Here is an 18,267-nt window from a genome sequence, read left to right as displayed (position 1 = left end):
GGTGACTACGCGCGCGGAGGCTCTATACACGCGAGAGGGCCGCTCGTGTGCACGCGCACGGGACGAGCTTGTCCGTGTGCGCACGTGGTGTACATACACCTAAGTACATAAGTATAGCCATAACCGCCAACTTCGTGAATGGAGGAGCGACGGACGATCAATGCCCCCTTACGTTTATCTACCGCCTTTATGTGCGTTCCGCGCGCTGTTCCGCAGTCGGGCTTTCTGGCAGCGTGACGTAATCAACGGTCAAAAGCGCGGTGTACAGCATGGAAGTATGCGATAAGGAGGATAGTGTTCCTCGAATTAAGTTCCGCGGCAGTAGATCCTTGCACAAAGCTAAGTATAGATTTGTGAAGTAATGTACAACGCTGTAATAAGCACTATCCAGACCAAGAATGTAACAATCATTAAACAAATAAATCTAAAAAAATATTGTTTTAAGGAAATTCCATAAATATGAAAACTAATATAAAAGCTGTAAAATATAATAGGAGAGGAAATAGGTAATGAACGTAGCCGAATGAGTAAGGTGACGAGCTAGAATGCTGGACGTTTCAAGTTCGAGGCCTGCTCTTTTTTAATACTATAAAAAATAAAACATTTTTCTTTTATTTTGCATCTGTAGATAACAATCTGTCGTTAAGTATTAACATTTTTTTGCAAGGAAAAAAGAAATAAATATGTACCTATTAAAGGATTCTGTTATTACAGTTCAGTACAAAGGTGAACAATTATTTTTATAAAATAAATATAGAATTTTAATAATAATAGAATTGATAGACTGGTATTAAGATTTGATACACTTGTATTAAAAAGCAATTATTATTAGAAAGAGAGAGAGAGAGAGAGAGAGAGAGAGAGAGAGAGAGAGAGAGAGAGAGAGAGAGAGAGAGAGAGAGAGAGAGAGAGAGAGAGAGAGAGAGAGAGAGAGAGAGAGAGAGAGAGAGAGAGAGAGAGAGAGAGAGAGAGAGCCGATTCAACAGTGGCCAAATGTTTTAAGTGTTTTATTGAGAGTGATAAGGAGCTCGAGATGGTCCGTTTATATATATGATAGTCTAAGCTGCACGTATTCTGCATTCTTCGCCCGCGTTGGAGGCAACACGTCCGACTACATTGAACAAACTCACTCCAGAATGTGCGGCTATAGACTATTGTAGTTTATATCTTCGATCCGCGAACAGGATTACCACCCTCGCGGTAACTGTACCCATGCGCTTATAAACTATTATTATCTTACGGTCGACGCACGTTTATGCACTATGTCGCAGTTGGCCTGATCGATGCTTTATATTGTTCTGACGAGGAAGGGTGCCCGGAGGAAACTCGTTCGAGTTACTAAACTCCACGGAATAATATCGAACGCTGTTTCACGATAGAATCTCATTAATACATCGAGAATAGAAACATCTCAAACAAGAAATACGATGTTACTACTATTTATTAATACGTAATTTATATATGATTATTTTATCCAGTTGGCAAGAAATGATTAATATCCTTATAATAATTTACAATACTCCAATATTTATCGCGACAGTTTGTATTAAATGCACTGGTTTATTATCCTAATATTGATCCGCTTAATGTCTTGATTGCATCCCTTGATTGTAATAATTCCACAATTCCATTTTTGCAATTATTACATATTGTATTAAATAGTTAACATAAAATAATATAAAATAATAACTGGACGGACCTTTAGAATTAAAACTTCGTAAACAATGCTTAAGTAATACAAAAGATCTTTGTGCTCTCAAATTATTCGTGAACGGAAAACGGTCAACTAGTTTGGTATTGTGCTGACAGTCACCCAACTTTCGGAACACGAAGCGGCAGGTACTATGTGAGGGTTCTCTTGTTGGACAAGGGCCGGTCATTCTATTCTGATGCCCTATCAGCTTTTACCCCATATGTTTATAATTCTGGCAACATGGTGTACACTTGATAACTAACAGGTTCAACGTACCTGTCACGTAATCCCAAATTTTGCAAATTATTCTAGGAACATTGTATATAGAAATTATGTTAAAGAAAAAAACTTACGGTGAAACAAAAATTAATTAACGAAGACTATTCTTACTTAAATCCATCAAAGATTTCATTCGTTTCATGCTCAATAATATTCAATATTTAGCATATTCGATAAAACATTCATGACATTTTTGCTACATATTTTAACGTAGTCTTAAAAATATGATGTTTTAATTTCAAATATCGTATATATGTATATATGTACGTGCTTCCATGCACGAAGGATAGAAATGAGCGGCTCGTCGAGTATTAACGGAGTCATTCTCTACGCTCGAATTATACAATTCAGCCATTTACCAGGAAGGGGCATACCTCCTTTTTAGCCTTCGCTATAATCGCAGGCCTACCTGTTCCCATAGTTTCGTGTTTAGAGACTTTTTCGAACGAGACGGTTAGTCATTAAGGCTTGGCGTAAACGCAACGCACGACGACGAGTCTCCTCGTTCCACCGACGTGACTTCGGGATCCTTACTTATGGTCGGCTCTCGCGTGGTAGAGAGACACGCCGCGCCGGAGCCATTCTCGGTCCTCTCGGACCCACTCTCTAATTGCGACTAATTTCGTTAATTACCGTAGAGGCACCGCGCGTAGGGAGACCACTAATTCGAGGGTCCAACATTGTGTCTAGACCTTAAACAACATTCGCGGATCCCGTCGATCGGATCCGTCGGCTTCTTCTGTTCTTCCACCTATGCCGCTTCACCAATTAGACGGTCCCATCTCATCCCCGACATTTTTGCATCTCCCCACGAATTGGACTACGAATTAGACCGTTTCCGTTTCTGTAGTTAGCGTGTGTTTAAGGAGACATTAGCGACGGGCTCGTTTTATCATCTCGATCACCTTTTTTTGATTAGCTGTTAATGAATAACTTGAAAATACGTGACAAATAACGAAATAACTAAAACATTTGAAGAAAATGTGGAACATATCAAAATTTTCGCTTTTAGATAGAAATAAGCGGAACACACAGAGATTTTTTACAAGAGAAGCGGAGGCTTAAGTGTCAGATGTTAGAAACGTGCCGATTTTCTATAAGAAAAAGTATATATTGTAGACAAAAGTTATAGTGTAGACTAAAAAACAAAAACCTTAATTTGTGCTTTGATTATACTCACAACGATGCCATATGCTGAGCTGCGTTCGAGGGCTTTACTTGGTGTACTCCGCACGGTTCTGTCTTTGTTATTTTCTAAAAATTGAACAAGGACAGAATGTGACACTGGTGTGCACCCGAGTGAAGTTTTCGAATGCAGTCCTGATGGGTAGATTCAATTTATCTTTTTTTTTTGTTTTGTTTTAAAAAATGCTTTTTTACACAAGATCTAGAATGTTTTGTTAGAAATATGAATTTCATAAAAAGTGAAGATGATAACCATGAGAAAAGACGTGTCGGCGAATAATGACAATGTCAGACTGCAGACTTGAACAGCATGCTAACAGCATCGCTGGTATAGAACTACACTTTCCCTTTTGTTTTCTATCACGTTTCTTCATGGAAAAATGCATTTGTGCTGCAAAATCTCTAAAATGATAATTATCTACGTATATGCGTATATACATGTTGTAAAGGAAGAGTTAAATTAAATAATATAATTAAACTCGGTCCAAGCTCATAGTTTCAAAGAGTGTTCAATGATCGATCAACGGTCGAAGTTACGCGAAGAAGAATGGCCGGCAGCCCCTCGTCGTCGTTATCGAAGAGGGGTGCAGTTCGCGGCGCCCGGCTGTCTGGTAGATCCGGTTTCTCTCTCGATTCAAAAGTTACGACGTGGACGAGAGTGTCCAGTCTAGCCTTGCCGCTTCTCGTCCCGCTATTACTTTTTCCCCGTCTTCCTCCGTCGATCCGCGACGGCACTCTCTTTAGAAAATGCTCCCCGAAGAGTTCTCACCTGTGCTCGGTAACCGTCGCGCGGGTCGCGTGCATCGCGAGAATCGTCAGGCGATCGAGCTCAGAGTGCGTCCTTCGAGTCCTTGAGGGAGTACGAATCAACCCTTCGCGCGTGCACTCGATGCACACGCGAGGTGCGCCGGGGGTGAACCATGTGCACGCACGTGAACCAGACAATTTCCCACCGTATCTGTCCTTGGGGTTTCTGGCACCGCAAGGGTGAGGTCAGGTTTCGGCCTGCTAAGCGAGCATGGAACCACAATAGAATTATGCTAATTTTTTTAACATACATATTACAACGGATAATAGATGGTATTAACGAACAAAAATACATTCGAATGTCGACTATACTTTTCAATATGTAATGTTTCATGAAAATTCATACAAAATTTGTAGGATAGTTAGATAGTATCAGAAACTTTATAAAAGTTAGTTTGTACAATTTGCTGTCTTCTTCTCTCTATTCTTGTTATATTAAAAAATTTTATAAAATTTTTACAAACTGTTGTGACTGTTTATCACAACATCTGGTCTTGTGACAAATATATCTGTGAAATTGTTTATATGTATCTTGTTAACTTCATGTGAGCAACTATGAACGTTTATCTTATCATCTTCCATATTTGTTTCTCATATTGATACTGTACAGCAAATTTGATAGAGAATTTTCATTGTCATTCTCATGTTCGATTTCTCGAAATTTTTGCACACAAACTGAAATTTCTAATAGATATTAAGGCTGCGTTTGGGGGCTTTATTCGGGTGCCCACCAGCGTCGTTCTGTCCTTGTTTAATTTTTAGTGAATAGCAAGGACGGAGCGATGCGGTGTGCGCCCGAGTAAGGTTTCCAAACGCAGCCTAAATGAGGAAGTAATATTGCTTGCAAAGAAAGTAATACTAAGGGCCAGTTTCACAAGTGTCGGTTAACTTTTAATCTTAGATTAACTCACTCTTCGTCTCCTTCTAACGTCCCCCTTAGAAAGAGACGAAGAGTGAGTTAATCTAAGGTTAAAAGTTAACCGACACTTGTGAAACTGAGCCTAAAGGGCCAATTTCACCAACTACGGTTAGCTTAACCGACGGTTAAAGTTTAACAGGATTGACCAATAGAAATGAATCCACCCTGCTAACTTTAACCGTCGGTTAAGCTAACCGTGGTTGTTGAAATTGGCTCTTATTTGTACTATTTTTACAACATATCTCTTCTTTGATTGGCTGTGACTTAGAACTGCAGTGTAAAAGCACCTCTTGTGACTTGGGACAATATGGATTGCTTGCGACTAGAACGACCTTTGTTGTGCTTGTTGTGCTTTGGAAGGAATTTTACAAACTGACAGCCGCCTTCTTGGCGGCTCTCTAGGCTGTCTGCTTTTGTTCCTTCTTTTCTTTGTTTCTATATTTTTTATAACTAAAAGCGGGAGTAAACGTCGCCTAGAGCAGTGCGAATGTTTTCGAAAAGACTTTATGTCCTTATAATGAGAAAGAAACGAGACGGAGGCTTCCTCCGTCCATCAGTAGGCGTCATCCATATTTTCTCTTTTTCTCTCTAACGTGAAAAGAAAAAGAGGAAAGACTCATAAATCTTTTCTGAACAATAATTTCCTAATTGGTTTTTACCCAAAAAAATGTCAAGTCACGAATGTATTATAATTCATAATTTGAATGCATTTATTATATTTAGCGGTCGATCAAAGATACATACGTCTCGATTTTTTTCTTACCAAAAATTATTCAACATGGATTGATTGCTGTACATTATTATCTTATTATCATATCTTATTATTTCTCTTAGACAGAGATAAGCGAAAGATAAAAAATTTGCTTACCTACTTATCGGTAATTATACGGACACAATTCTTTCAAATAATTTCTAATTAGTTTCCGAGCATTGCTATCAGTTAAGAAAAGCGTAGAATAAAGTTATAACACTGTATTAACATATTCCATACTGTTGTTTTTGCACGATTTTCTATTCAGATCGCGCGTACTACCAATGGTTAACATTAATACATTTATTATATGCGTTAGAATATTATATATTTTATAATGACTTCAAGATCGCTATGCTGCATTGTCCCACGTACGATATTTAATGTGATAACTACTTTATACATGTTAATAAATTCATGAAAACTTTTAATTTGAGTCCCGGCTCCTCAAGCTATTCCTTCAGTGTCTAATAAGCTTTAAAATATCGTAAACATTACCGCATAATATTTATTTTACGATAAAATCTCTTATCCTTTCAAATTTCCAATCTCATTCCACGCAGTACTTTGTACACGGTACGTTCGCCGGTTAATTATGTATCAATCAGTAAAATTATAAAATATTTTACTCATTAAATTATTTTTATTTTTAATAGATATTGTCCAACACTATTAAAAATAAAAATAATTTAACGCGAACACTTTGTTGCGGCTCTGTGCCCTATCGTTCTTTATGTTTGATCAACCATGATCTCTCGTTAAACGGAGTAAAGCATGTTTTTCTCCCTCTCTTTCAAGAATTTTCTCGAATCGAAAGTTTTGACTCGGAAGTTGAGGGAAAATCACTAGGTGGTATTACTGTTCTTTGAGTATTCATGGAGTGAAGTTCATCGAGTAGCCTTGTCGTGTCCTTACTGGACATAAGAAATCTCATAGTGCACAGTACATCGCGTTATTTTTTGGAAAGCTATTATCGGAAAGTTTTCGGTTAAAGTAGTAGTGAGTCGTTCGATTAATTCCTTTGTAGGCAATCTCATAATTTTCATATGCAATTTTAAAATATGCAACATCTTATACATCTTGTACCGTGCGATTGTTTTATTTTACCGGTACCTCAAGCGTTTCAAGTGTGACAAGTAGTCACGATACGTATTGCAACTGGACCTAAAGCAGTATTGATAGGCAAGAATGGCAAAACCTATGCAATAAAAATGCGTCTGACACAACGTAAGTTAAATTTTATTAATGTGAGTAAGTGCGGTATTTTTGTATTCAGCGTTATCGCGAATGCGAAAAGATGACGAGAGACGCGATTTTTCTAAAGTTTCACGGTAGACTATACGCTATTACCGATGTGTAGTTTTGGGGGGCACGTGTCGGTTACTGTGAGAAGTGTAAGGTTAGATATTGCCCTAAAAATACCACATTTACGACTCCACTAGTATATTGCGCAATTCGACTCTTGATGAGAGCATCGATTGGCATGTTCCTCGTTATCTAGACATATTAACATTATTGATAATTTTTAGCATCGCCATAGTAGAGCTTAAAATGACGCGGCTTCAGGTTGTTCAACCATACCTGGTTACATGCTAATCGTACAGCTAATGATTTTCTGCAAACGTAACTTTCTGCAAAAATAATTTCTTGCAAACGTTGCACTCGAAGGAATCCGGCATCGCTTCCAATTTCTTCATTCTCCGGAGTCTTCATTTCTTGTCGCTATTTCGTCAAAATGCTACGTCATCCTCGCACCACCATTATTTGCAGGACCAGATTTGTCGCCATTATGATATCTTCACTGTAAATTTAATACCAGATTTATTATTATCATTGTTGTTGAATATTATTCCTTTTTATTATTATTATCTTCTGATTTTCCTGAATCTTTTACTAAAATGTAGGCGCAATGCATTTATAGCGTGACTTACAAACGGGATCTTCGTGCGATTAGAGTAGCAGGATTTTTTAGGGTAATAAATTTTATATATGATTTGGATTATACATATTTAACGGACACTAATCGTATAAAGTTTATCATGATGCATTTGCTCATCTTAAAGAGACATTTGAAGTAAGAACGACGCACATATCTTAAGGACGTTCTGGAGGTTGTCAAAATGCTACGAAGTTGATGAAAATTTGATATTATATTCTGTATTCGTTGAAAGAGAATTCTATATCAAAGTTCGGGGCCTAATTTTAAATCGATTCACAATTTAGATAAAAAGTTATCAATTTTTGAATATCCGAGAGTTCTAACACGTAACCTTATGGCGTAACAGAGAAAAGTGTAACATTAAAAAATGGTACCAATATAATGATGTTTTACACACAAGTAGATTATCAACAAACAAAAATATAACAAGCATTTGAAACGATTTACAAAAATTTTTTTTCGAGATTTTCTTTGAAAAAAATAGTAGTAACAGTTATTTACCGTCACTAAATCTACGTCTTTTACATTCTATTAGATTTTCCGTAATTATTTATATACATTTTTTTGTCTAGGGATCCCTGGAGAATTAATATCGGTATTTTTAATATTTCCTGCTGTATTTGGTTGAAACGGTACCTCCAGAACATCATTAATACTGAGCGATATATGCGGGTAAACCGGAGACTTTATTAGTTTCTTTGCAACTATTGTAAAATTCGTGAATTTGATTGGTATATACTTTCAGCTTTGATCAAAATTAAAAACATACACTAATCAGATTCACAAATTTTACAATGGTTATAAAACAAGTTTCTCTGCTACCATTGGTGCCCAATACAGAGTGTCTCGTGAATCTCGTGCACAAGAGATTTATCTCGAACTTTGCCACTATTAAAAAAACACGCAATTAGCACAAGTTTTATCTACGAACGCGTAGAACACTTTTCACGTTTATCACGCCGGACCTGGCGTCTCGTCGGAAGGAAATCAAAGAGAGAAGGAGACGAGAAGGAGAAAGACCGCCGGCGAATTCTTCCGGTCTCGCGACGCAGCCCGCGATGTCGTCGGCGTCTCTCCCGCCGGTCGGAAATCCTGGATCTCGGTTCGGGCCAGGACGGCAGACGATACGTCCGGACGCGTGAAAACCCGGCGGCGGAGCGAGCGAGATGGGAAAAGTCGGGGCTTTCCTCCCGACCCCGGCGAGGAGAGGAAAGTTTACCGGAAAGATATCCGGGAAGTTGCAGGCCGGCAGGAGAGAGCAGCCGACGCGCGCGCGACCGCGGCCGACTCGCGCCTCTTTCCTTCCCCCCCACTATCAAACGCCACCAGCATCGCCTCGTTCGCGGCTTCTGCGCTGTCGCAACCGAGTACCGTCTTCAGGGTTCTCCAGCCGAGCACGATACTCGTAGTAACGCTGGTTTTGCTAGTAGTGGAGCAGCGTGATGTGGTGAAGATAAGGTGGTGGTAGCGACCGATGCGAGTGGGAGAAAGGGTGACGGTGGGGGTGTTGGGGTGGTAGCAGCGATGTTGGTGGGGGGAGGCGACCGCGGTAAGAGACGTGGCGCGGTGGCGACGATTATAGTCCGGAGCGGCGAGAGACGTAACGCTAAGCGCGGCACCAGGTTCGCGGATACAGCATCCAAGCGCAAAGCCCGCCCTCCCAACTCCTGGTTGGCTACGCCATTCTCCGCGAAGAACCTCTAGCGCGCATGACGCGATCAAAAGGGGGGGAAGTCCGCGGTGTGTGGTGGGACTGAGAGTTGTGCATCATTCTGGGGAGGGGTGGAAGCCGCCAGAGGGGCGGGGAACCTAACAGTTCGGCAGCGCGAGCCGACGTGGGCACTTCGCTCTGTCCGGCCTTTCCTTCATTAAAATATTATATCCGTGCGTGTAGAGAGAGGAGAGAGCCGCGGAGCCCCGGCAAGAACCCTTGCCGCCGTTATCGCGCCACGTACGACGCACTTTCGTCACCCCCTCGTCAAGGACCCTGGCACGCTCGTTCGCCGAGGGGCTGCTTCTTCGCGCGGACGTAACGCGTTGTTTTTTTTTTCGTTCGTTCGTTCGTTACCGTTGTGACCATTGGTAGAAGAAAATAGGCCTGGTAACACCGCATCTCAAAAAGGACGGAAGCCCATTAGAAAGAACAAAAGCAACAGGAATATAAAGGAAATTTGCGTTGCCACGTTGGAAAACCGACTCAACTTAGGGAAAGCAATTAGGAAAGGAACAACAAAAAGGGAGATATTAGTTCTTTATTAATTTTACTGGACTGAGATATTGAAAAGGAGGAAGAAGAGACTTCTCAAATGTAAACGGAAAAGCAGTGGCTCGGTGCATGGAGAGCATACATTCATTCGGTGCGAGCGAGTTGATGGGTCGAGTCCCGGAAGACACTAAGATGCAGTTTTGGGTACCGCCTTATAAAATATTGCAGCAAGAGAGGGAACTTATAAACAAGATAAAGCAGACATTTTGAACAAAAATCAAAATAAGGCATGTTGCGGCGTATGTCCGTAATTCTCACAACGTGCCACGGAGTGTTCGGATGGTAAACTCGCTCATCGGCTCGCGAACCGCCCCGAAGACTGTGTGTTGTGCTCCAATATCGTTCCTCTCAACGTTCCTATCGCGCTTCTTCCGTCCGTGGTTCCTCGACTCGCGCAGGATACCTAGTGGAAACTCGAATTGAAAGTGGAAAGTGCTAGACGCTGTTTTGCCAACGGTTCGCGAGAAGAGCGAAAAAGCTGGAAAAATCGCATTGTGCTTCAAGAGAGTACAGTGAGAGTCCAAGGGTGCGAGTGCAACTGCCGGCAAAAAAGGAAAACCGAGAGTTCGGGATATGAACCCAGGTACGTGAAAAGTTGCCTCTTCATCGTGCTGTCATCGCCGTGGTGAAGCGCAGTGATGGCCGCAGTAATGGTCGAAAAATTATTTTTCCACCGTTTTGCGATAATTCAGTGATCAGAGTTGATTTCACGGTCGTGTGGTATTTTTTGACAAGTGCGGGGATGTTCTCCCTCTTTCGTGGTGGTTCAAATTTCGATTTAGTGACAGGTGAGAAGTTCTGCAGGCGTCACTGCGAACGTGCATCTCTTTCGAAATTGCAAAGTGGTTGGTCCCTATATTGATCTCTTGGTTCCTTGGATTCTGGTTCGTTCATTGTTCCTTATGATATACAACAAATTTGTATACAACACAAAGATCTTCTGAGTAACCATGGTTAAAAATACTGGTTAAAACCAAGCTTCAAGACGAGGATAAGATTTCTAATAATCGATCAGTGGCAGAAAACCTTTAACAGAGTGGGCTCTATCCTCATTTTAGAGAGTTATGTAAACATCCTCAGAAGCACATTAATCTTTGACAGTTCAGGTTCCTCGAAGAAATGTCAGCTGTTAGATTCACAACCTCAAATTATTCCGGCTGTAGTATCCGCACTGTACCATCAACGCTGCTTTAAAATAAATAGAAAGAAAACTCGATAGAGTGAGAGATTTTAACACTCGAAAATCAAACATCTTGGATTTAGGCGTGACCCAGTGACGTCGATGCGAAGTCAACCAGTGTGCCGATTCTCATGTGAATTCGTGTGAACACAAAGAGCGTTCTTTTTGTTCTTTCATGCTTGTATTATGAAAGATTAGCGGGAAGATTAATCGATAATTTTTTGCAACGTACGGAGTGTCGTACTCGCGGAATTTCGGAAGAGACGCTTAGAAACGCGCACGATCCGTCATTGCGTTTAAAGAAAATAAGTAATACAACTTTCTCTTCCTCTACGCCCGATATATATCCCGTATGAAGACACACAGCGCACTGAAACAGCACACGTTGAAATCGTTCTCGATGTAGATCGTGGTTCCTCTTTGACGTTGTATTCAGTTAGTATGTGACGTGCAAAAATCTGAGCAGTTTGCAAAGAGCGTCTTCTTCTTTGTTCCAATTCAGCCGCTGTAATTGGGTTCCCTGCAGTTACCAAGTTTCCATATGTTGCAAGTAGCAGGCTTTCGCTAAAAATTTAGGAATATGTCATCGACTTTCGCACCGTTTCAGTCCAGCGTGTTACGATTTCTTCTTTATATGCCAGCTGGACATCAACGTTAATAAACCTCAATTATATTCCGTTCAGGAAGATTTATCTTAGGTATCAATCATTGACAGCAAATTGATTACTTCGCGAAGATAAATGAAAAAAAATTATTTAACCGTGACAGACATCGTCGAGGGTCTCGAAAGCGAAAACCAGAAGCGCCACAACAAACTTGTGAAACTTTTCAAGAGTATCATCAATGTTTGGTGTTTGTCGTTTAACGTTTGACACCTCGCACACAAAAGTTTGTACCGCCCGGTACACAAAAACGCTGCGGGAGAGAGTCATGTACATTGAGTATTTTGTGGCACCTGCTTCACTCACGGGTGCGATACGGCCGAAGATCAAAAAGAATGAAAATAGCGAAACTTCGGATAATGTAGCACACATAAAACATTTCAGGTATACAAACTAGGAAGTGTGTAATTGTGGGTGTATGTAGCGTGTAGTGATGTGTGAATGTCCGCGACGTTGGGAACTCGGGTCCGTAGGTGCATTACGCCCAAGAAACTGCGCGGATCAATTCCCTGCGGGAGCGGTTCTTGTACAAAAAAGCATCGGGATTCCTTGCCGATACGTAAAAATCACCGACAAGATTTGCTTGGCACTGGCTTTCGGCGGCGAGGGTCGAGAGGAAACGCGTGCGACACGCCAGATTTCGATGCCTGCGTAGATAAGAGAAACCGGTGTGAAAGAACGTCTGTTAGCGCCATATACCGCCCGCTATTTAGATATCGCGCTTTTGTTTATTTTTGTTTTCGGAAAAGTATCTTTAGGCGTACCAGTCGAAAACGCCGACACGCGAATTATCCGACAAAGCAAATTTTCATTAAATTTCCCATCATATCCGATGTTGATTGTATAAAATATATTGTGACACATTAGCTGTCTTTCAAATAAAATAACTCTTAAGTATTTCAGTGCGTGTGTGACGTGAAGTCATTGAATATTTAAACAATTCCAATTTTCGTGACAATTTTCTGACTACTTTCGCCTGCGTCTTGAATCTTCGAAATTATTGCAAAAAATCTCATTAACTGAGAAATCACAGATTTCGGCACAGAGAAAAAGTCATCGTGATATCTCTTCAAGCTGTATCTCACAGGACGAAGAGGTATAGCCTAAATTAATTGCTACCAGCGGGAACGAGTGCTTTTCCGGTCCTATCGCCAGCGATTAATGGGGCCTGCGCGAGCGTGAGATTTTTTGAGAAGAGGGAAAGGGAGTAGGAAGGCGAGAGAGAGAATTCACCATCGGGGTCAACGGTGTCGCGTTGCCGATACTTCTCGTACGTCGCGATTTATTCCCGCGAATACTATCACTGGTAGTACAACGGCTCGCCGACTAATTAAACGCGATTGATATACACGAGAAGTTTGCGTTGCTGGGAAGCGTAATTGCCATTGCCGGAGGCGTGGAATGAAAATTGCAAAAGGCCGAGAAATGCGCGGGGGAGGGGAATTTATCGCCGACTGTCTTTTCCGTTCCCCGTGATTATGATTCCGCGATCGTGAGAAAATTCGCGACGCGAAGCAGCGCGAGCGGGTGAGAGACGAGCGGCGATTATTGATTGTAATTAATAGTCTCTTGCGCGCGCGCGGCCGGAATTATTCGTTGTTAATCGGCGACAGTTACGGCGAGGCGCAACGAACGCGCGCTATTAAGAGCGATATTTCACGACGGCGTCCAATCGCGCTTTACAAGCTCCACTTATGAAACTGATCCCGCGGGACATCCCGCGATGGTGAGGTATAACACGGACGTTTGCCTAATTGCGATCGTCTTGTCTCGCCTATCGGCAGCGATGTGTTTACCGTGACGATACGACGCAGGGATAAGCTAATCAGAATTAATCAACCTGTTATACATCGTAGACAAATATGCTCGTTAAAGTATATCGCAGGACAAAAATGCATTTTATTGAAAGGAACACTACCTGATACACCTGCTTTAGGTTTTAATGTAACGTAAAAAATCATTGAAAGAATAAATGTCTGTAAAAGAAGTGTGTTACAATTGTAAATTTTGTTGCAGGCTGTTTAAAGGATTAATTAGAGATACTAGAGATAGGAAATTCGGAACGTTTAAGTGGGAAAAAGTAATTTTCTCTGAAAGAAAGGTGTAACAACACTGTCAGTTTTTATTTCACAGTGCGTGCGTCCGGTTTTCTAATATTGCTGCAATTTGTTTAGTCCATTGAGGAAGGGAGAGAAAGGGGAAAGGGGTAAATAGTTCCCCGGGGGCTAATTAATTACGACAACATGAACGTGTGGGGAGCACTCGCTCGCTCGCTTTCTCTATTTCTAATTAGACCGAGTGAGCCTAAACGAGCATACCGGGTTTTTTTTTAATTCATGCGCGGTTTCGCGATGTCGATTATTTCGCAAATACATTAATCATCGCTCTCTCGCGAAATCGTTGACGCTGGCGATCATGGAAATGACCTCATGTGGAAAATAAATAACCAGCTACAAAATAACTCGTATTATCCTATATTTTATTATTTAATTGATTTTTATCGAAGAAAACCTCTGAAAAAAACTGATTTATCCGCTTGCGATATAAGATTATGATCGTACGTTATTAACTTACATTATTATTAATAATACGACGTTAACAGCTCCTAAGCGCATCTCATTGTGGGCAAGTACGGGCGGACAAAAAAGATTTGATTGAGATTAAGTGACTCGTTTCGCCAGAGCGGCGCCCATCTCAAAGTCGAATCCGCGAAAGGCGTTTAACAGTCGGCCGACGATAAATCATTAGCGATTGGTGGATGGAATATATCGTTTGGGCCCGTTATCGCCGCGGTTGCGAGCCGCGACTTGGAGCTCTCTTGCGGAAGAGGCGGCCGGGCGAACGGCAATTAAAATAGCCATAATTTATTATCTCGCGTTTGTGTAACTTGCTTATCTGCGGCCGGCGCGGAGGCGCGAGGCCCGCATGACAATTAAAACGCGCGTTAATATTTTTTTACACCCCGCGCGCAGCTTTTATCGCGCGGAAATACAATCGTACACGCGGCCGTTGGTCAGCCGCCGCTTCTTTCTGTCGCAAGCGAGTGACGAGCGCTATCTCGTCGCGCTGGCGCCGGCCAGTCGTCGAATCCGACGGACGCCGTGCGTTGAAATCACCGCGAAAAATTACTCTCCGCCGAAAAAAATTAACTGGGAGCTATGACATCCGATTATTCGAGAGGTAAAAGCGTGTACACGCGCTTATGTGTGAACGTACGCTTAATCTATGTTATCTTAATCATCATATTATTATATTGTCAATAAGTTATTTTAATTTCGCATTATTATGGGTTTTACGAGAAAATATTGAAAAGAGATGAATGTATGACGTTTTCGTCAAAATTTTCGTAATATTCATGTAATGAGTGAGTACGGTAGACAATTTAATATGTTATCGTGCAAATAATTCAAGTGTATTGGTTAAAAGAAACGCGTTAGAATATAACGCGGTTGGTTTACAGCGTACTCGAAAATAAAAATTACAATTTCTAAATGCATCGCTTCTACATTGGTTCTCCGAACTTCCAAACATAATTTCCAGTGTCGTAAACCTTACCCATTTAAATTTCACGTCTGTCGATTTCGATGTAAAGGATTTCGTTGAACCATCTTTAACTTTACGACCCGTTTGATTGTCTGAACGCGAGTCAAAGGACTCGCCCGTCAAAATCTTCATTCGGGATTTAAGCGTGATCGCGCCGTCGTGCTCTTGATGACGATTCGAAACGTAATCCTGTTATCTCGCGCGATCAGGCTCCATTAAAACGACTCTAGCTACTTTCTCTATCTGAAACGATCGGCCGTTTAATGGACACTCCGATCGGCGGTGCCGGCCGAAGTCGGGCCGGTTTCTCGATTCGCGCTGATTCAATTAAAAACGAGGGCGTCCATTCTTCGGCACTCGCGTTTATCGCGCGGCCGCGTTAATTGACACGACGACCGTGATCGTCCGCGGCATTAAGCCGGAGAAAAAGTGGTCAAGTCCGATCGGTCCGCAGCGACTGGAAATACTTTTTTTTCTGTGTAGGCTACGAGAGCGGCGATACGCCTCGTTCTTTAACGCTAACAATGCAGGACGTGAATTATGGTGATCGCTCGTCACTACGCGCGTTCTCGGCGAAATGCGCGTAAATTCTCGAAACGTGTACCTGGCGTGCGAGATAATTGACGTATACCACTTTACTGAGAGGAGGGATGTGTTCTTTTTTTCTGTAGTTTGTTATTCCGGATTTATCGCGTCGTAGGAATAAGTTCATAAAGAAAGTTGATCGTATAAGGCAATTTAGGAATCCACGCGAAATAAATTATTCCTATAATATATTTATAGATGTAATAGTTTTTGCATGATCTCCGCGAATAGCTAGATAGAGTTGATGGGACGCATAGACATACAGTTTGTGTAAACTGTGTGAAAACAGCAGTAGTTTACGTCTGCTTGTGATAGTGCTATCTAGATGTGACTCCATTTGAAAATAACACACTTCGGTAACAACACAGGTACTCCATTCCATGGAGAACCTCAATTCGTCAAGCTATAGTATCTTCGAACTGATCGGTATTTGAGTCAGTTTTTCAAAAGCATGTATAACACTCATATTTTTTACTGTTTTACCGTTCAGAGCGTCCGTAATGTATAAAGATGTTTGTGCTATTTACTCATCGTCAGAATTCAAAACAGTTATTATAGAATTTTAAATCTTCAATCGTTAACGCATACCGACGAGGTGGATTTTTACGTTATCTTATACCGCGCGTTCCAACGTACGCTAAAATCAGCGAATTAACATCGCGATCGCAAATTCGCCTGTTACGTTAATCTCGAGTATATCGCCAGACCATATCGCGAAATTCTGCGACGCGCAAATTAAGGCTGAGCACGCAAAACCCCAAGCCGGTGACCTGGAATCCGTGATATTTTGCGTTCCGCTGAAAAATACGTGACGACTGATTCGAGGACACGAAGCGACCGTAAAATTTTACGTCGCTGATTGAGCGCCGCCGATGCGACGTATGCACGCCCGCCATTACGTCGCTGCGACTAATCGCGAGCGAGGGAAATAAAACACGCCTCGTGGAATCGAGTTGGAGTCGACGTGATGCATGCTAATGCGAGGAGCCGCGGTCAATCCTAAAAATCGCTCAAGTTATTCTTATTCACGTTATCCACGATTCATCCGCTTTACGAATTTTCATTAAATGTTCGCCACGCGATAATTTCAGAGTCTCTTCTTCGCCCAGTTTTTTTTTTTTTTTAATAAATTGCATGTGTTTACTCTATTAGCATTAATCACAATTATTACGCCGCTCGCGGAGGAAATCGCGAGAGGTAACGCAACTTTGTATCGATGTAATTACGTTATCTTCACTCGCGTGATAAGATTGGCTCTCGCTAACCCGCTAACGTAAATATATCGCGGGTAATATTATCTGTGATGCTAAAATTAGTTACCGGAACGCGACGGTATCGTTACGGCTCGAATTGCTCGCAATTTCGTAGCGTAGCGATTATTCCGCCGTGCAGTTCGATATCGACGGTAAAATAAGGGAAGGGATGAGAGGGGACGAAAAAAGAGCGTGACTTGTCCCCGCGACGTTAGCGTTTTAGCGGGCCGCGTTTAACTGCAACGTAAAACGACCGGCTTTACTAATAAGCACAATTTATAATGAACGGGGCGGCGTAGGCCGCCGTCTGTCTCGTCCGTCCCGTCGATTACGAATTCCCGTTTCGTGCTGCGCGCTCCTAGTTCTCGAACCGCCGCGCGCCACGGTGGCTTCCGCGGCGCCCTAATCTCGTATTCATAAAGAAGAGGCCACCCCCTCTTACAGCAGATTTGCATGAAACTCACAGATATAAAGGATCGTACGCTATCTACGTCGCTGGCTACGAACGCATCCTGGCTGATTATTTTTTAAACTGCGACATCCACCTTCCCTTCGTCCTCTTACTTTCGATGTTAGGTATATATGTATATATCTCCTTCCCCTGTGTTATTAAATTGACTCTTGAAGCCGTACGAAACAAAAATGAAATTTCTCCGTTCCCCCTTTCGCGTCTCTTTGATCAGCCAGTTTGCTGCTAAGTTTCCCAACTATAATCGCAGCGACAATTTGTGTGTATCTTTGTTAAACGTCAAAGTTTATCTCAAGAAGTTTATCATAGTACAGATAAGAAAAATTAAAAAATATTTTATTAAATTAAGAGATATAAAGATAAAATATTTTAGTCACATCATTCTGAACCTATGTTCATCTCAAATAATCTCAAATACTTTTCTAATACGTGATTAAAAGTATGTATAAGTAAACACTATGTATATTTTGAAATATACAAATAGAGAATAATCTGTTACTTCATGTATCTGGAATGTATTCTTATCGGCAATTAATTTTTTTCTCAGCTTTCTCTCCGTCCTAAGGTAATATTTAATCTACTATTGAAGGTACATTTTTAATATATTTTTCTCCTGAATTCATAATTTACTAAAATATATATATAGAGAAATGTTTAAGCTTATATATGTATAAGCTTTTTTTATCTCTATCAAAAGGACTAGAAAGATATATCTAGCTGATTTATTATTATATCA

The 18,267-nt window shown here is 41.3% G+C and overlaps 1 protein-coding gene and 1 long non-coding RNA gene across 8 annotated transcripts in view; one reads left to right on the top strand and one right to left on the bottom strand.

Annotated features, from left to right (window-relative positions):
• Zfh2 (Zn finger homeodomain 2) overlaps positions 1-18,267 on the top strand; it is a 370,912-nt gene that overhangs the window by 221,199 nt on the left and 131,446 nt on the right. Inside the window, exon 1 of one of the 7 annotated variants that reach the window (XM_071708343.1) lies at positions 9,407-10,422. The exons of the other annotated variants lie outside the window; for them this stretch is intronic. The gene's annotated coding sequence lies outside the window, so the exon portion shown is untranslated. Of the gene's footprint in view, positions 1-9,406; positions 10,423-18,267 lie in introns of those variants that run through there. 7 annotated transcript variants of the gene reach the window in all.
• LOC139773696 (uncharacterized) lies at positions 5,570-9,058 on the bottom strand. The gene is made up of 2 exons (XR_011718405.1): positions 8,396-9,058; positions 5,570-7,435 (listed from the first exon to the last, which is right to left on the bottom strand). It is a non-coding gene; the product is annotated as an uncharacterized lncRNA (long non-coding RNA).

This window comes from Temnothorax nylanderi, unplaced genomic scaffold (assembly GCF_030848795.1).
Source record: "Temnothorax nylanderi isolate EJ_2023f unplaced genomic scaffold, tnyl_v1.0 TNYL_tig0066_pilon, whole genome shotgun sequence".
Lineage (NCBI taxonomy): Eukaryota > Metazoa > Arthropoda > Insecta > Hymenoptera > Formicidae > Temnothorax > Temnothorax nylanderi.
Note: the sequence above shows the minus strand (reverse complement) of the source record. Positions and strands in the feature narration are given on the sequence as shown.